Raw genomic sequence first — 3,037 nt, 5'->3', positions numbered from 1 at the left:
TTTTTTTTTTTTTTTTTTTTTTTTTTTTTTTTTTTTTTTTTTTTTTTTTTTTTTTTTTTTTTTTTTTTTTTTTTTTTTTTTTTTTTTTTTTTTTTTTTTTTTTTTTTTTTTTTTTTTTTTTTTTTTTTTTTTTTTTTTTTTTTTTTTTTTTTTTTTTTTTTTTTTAATTTATAAACTTTAGTTTAACACTTAGCTCTGTTGCTTGTGTCGTTTCTAAGAGCGGACACGGATTTCCCTAGTGATTCTTTTTTTTCCCCACAGCAGACTTCAGGCTGTATCTCAGAGATCACATCCTTCCTTTTCCCACTTGCACGGAGGCAGGCAGTGGCTCTGATGGGGACTGGCAGTTCCAGCGGTGGGGATCGTGGGGCCTGGCAGAGTTCTCTCCCACTGCACTCCTGGGCCATGCCCGGCTCCACCGTGCAGGGCCAGTGCCATTTCTCTCTGTGGGAGGCAGAGGGGTCGCAGAGGTTCGAGCCAGGTGCCTTAAGCACTTCTTTGGTGATGCCTGTCCCAGATGGAGCAATCGCTCTTCTGCCGGGGAGCTGGGATCGCTGGCTGAATTTACAGCTGCCGGTTGCGGTGAGGATGCAGTGAGGTCCGAGGAGCCACGGGGGACATCGAGCAGGTTTTCCTGGTCCAGGGTGGCCTCACCGTGCGGGCTGCAGCCCCGCTTCCCCAGGCCGTGCCGGTTAAAAACCTTGGAGGCTCCCGGGGAAAGTGCGTGCGTCGGCGGATCGTTTTCTCTCTGCTGGAGCCTGGTGGGGAGGCCGGGGCCGCGGGCCGCGGGTGGGCGGGCGGAGGTTGAGGATGGGCCTGCAGGAGGGGGTTTCTCAGTCCCCGACGAAACCTCCGAGGCCGTGTGTATCCCGACACAACCGCGATAGCCGCTTGGGGCACCCTCCCGCCTTAGACTGAATCCCCTCCAAGCCTCCCCTGCGAGCCCGAGCCCTCGGCGCGGTGCTGGCGGCTCATCCCCGTCGTCCGCTGCCGGTGTCGGGCGTCCCCCACAGGACCAGCGCTGCCCGAAGGGGAGGGTAGCCTGCGGCGGGGTGGGCAGCTCCCGTCGGGGGAGTGGGCAGTGGCGCTCGGAGGGACTGGCTGCAGTTGTTTCCCTGCGCCGATGGAGCCCTGCCCGGATCTCGCTCAGAGTCGGCCGCGTTGCCTGGGCGCCACCGATTCTTCACCACCGGCTTCTCTCCTTCCCCGTTGGGTCACACGGGCCTCTCTGGGGCTCCCGAGCACGGAGTGGTTCGCAGGAAGCCCCTGCTGCCCCATCGATCCCCGGCCGCCGTCCTTGCAATCCACCCCAAGAGGCAGCCGGGCTGTTTCCCCATCAGCCCCTCACCCCGGCCCTTCCCTGTCGTCATTTCGGTCTCCCCAGGCGCGGACAACCTGCAGACCCCCGGGCTGCCATCCCGGGGACACTCGGCTCCCTGTGAGCTTCCCCACCCCAGCACAGGCTTCGGGAGGGCCCACTGCTCCCAAAGCCGACAGTTGTCGTGGCATGGGGGGAACGCTTTAGATTTGGTTTTGCTATGCCGGGCGTGCCGGCGGTCCTGCTGGCGAAAGGAGTGCTGCAGATGTAGCGGTCCTGTGCTCTACAGCGAAGACCTTGGCGGAAGTGAGAAGATTGACATTTATTTGGCCCGATCCTGAAGCTCTTGTTCCTTCTTTCTTTCTCTCTCTCTCTTTTTTTTTTTTTTTTTTTTTTTGGTAACTATTTCCTTCCGCCGGTTCCACTACTTTCCTTCCTGGAAAAACGAAACTTTCGGGTGGCAGAATTAGGGCCCTCATGCACTTGGGAAGGCGAAGAACAGTCCCTGCTGCCCCGCAATTTGCTTTTTTTTTGGCCCCCGGGGGCGTTTTTCTGCCGGCAGCCCCGTACAAGACACCGAACTGACTCCCATTCTAGATTTGATGAGACAGCGGAGGTTCTGCCCCCGGCGGAGGTGGCTTTCGGCAAAGCTGGTTATGGTTCCTACCGGGCTCCCTGTTCGAGGGAGAGGACTATTTCTATACGGTTTTTTTTGGTTTTTTTTCCCCCCGTAGATCACCGTGTTATATTATTTTGATTCGTGTTTGCTGATGGCTATAGTGCTGTAGGGAACCTCCTGATATGAAAGGAAAGCACTGGTTATTAGAGCTTCCTCGAGTTGTAATACTGGATAGCAGACACAGAATAAAGCATCAAACTATTTTTCTTTGAATCACGTAAAACTAAGATGCATTTTACTCAAAACAGAAGTTGCAGGGAAAGATGGTCCGATTAAAGTTATCTTGAATTTTAGGATTGTGTTTAATATCGCATATTTATGCATAGACCGTGTCTTCGTTTGACATTGACAAAACCCGATATTTGAGAAACATCAGTATTTTATATAGGGAAAATTTAATCGATATTTTTATCGGAATTTGGAGGCATTTCTATTCCTGTTTTCCTTTATAATTTTGAGTTTTAAAATATAGAGCAAACGCTCTTCGTCCTTTTATCTTTTCTTAATGACAAAATTCCTAGTAAAGTGCACATAACTGTACCAAGGCCAAAGGAATTACTCTGGATTTTTGGCATTTAACATATCTGCAAAACCTAGGCTCTAACACACTCTCCCCACACACTCCCTAAACACATATTAATCTCAACAGCACATCTACTGATGCAAGGTGAAATAATCTCCCTAACGATATGTCCCAGTTTCGGCCTCTCTCTCAAACTTCGAGTTTGTACAGGAGTCGTGGGAATCATTTTGCATCCGACCATGAACAATCTCTAGCCTTAAACACTCGCAATGGCATGAGGGAGAGAGGGAAAATACCGCAGCTACAAGAAATTCGATTGTTGAAATATAATGTAAATTGTGTATATCTTTGCATATGTCTCCGCTGGCGCTTGTGTTTGTGTATTAAACACTCGCATAGGCGCGGGGTCCAACTCTGCAGTCGGGAGGCTGCCTATATTTAGATACCTCCCGCTCGCTCGCAGGGTAATAAAACAGGAAACCACGTAGATTTTCTCTCTTACCCCCCCCCCCCCCCC

This window comes from Empidonax traillii, unplaced genomic scaffold, assembly GCF_003031625.1.
Source record: "Empidonax traillii isolate 1590-97213 ecotype Southwest subspecies unplaced genomic scaffold, ASM303162v1 scaffold312:size2399984, whole genome shotgun sequence".
NCBI lineage: Eukaryota > Metazoa > Chordata > Aves > Passeriformes > Tyrannidae > Empidonax > Empidonax traillii.
This window is presented reverse-complemented; position numbering follows the sequence as displayed.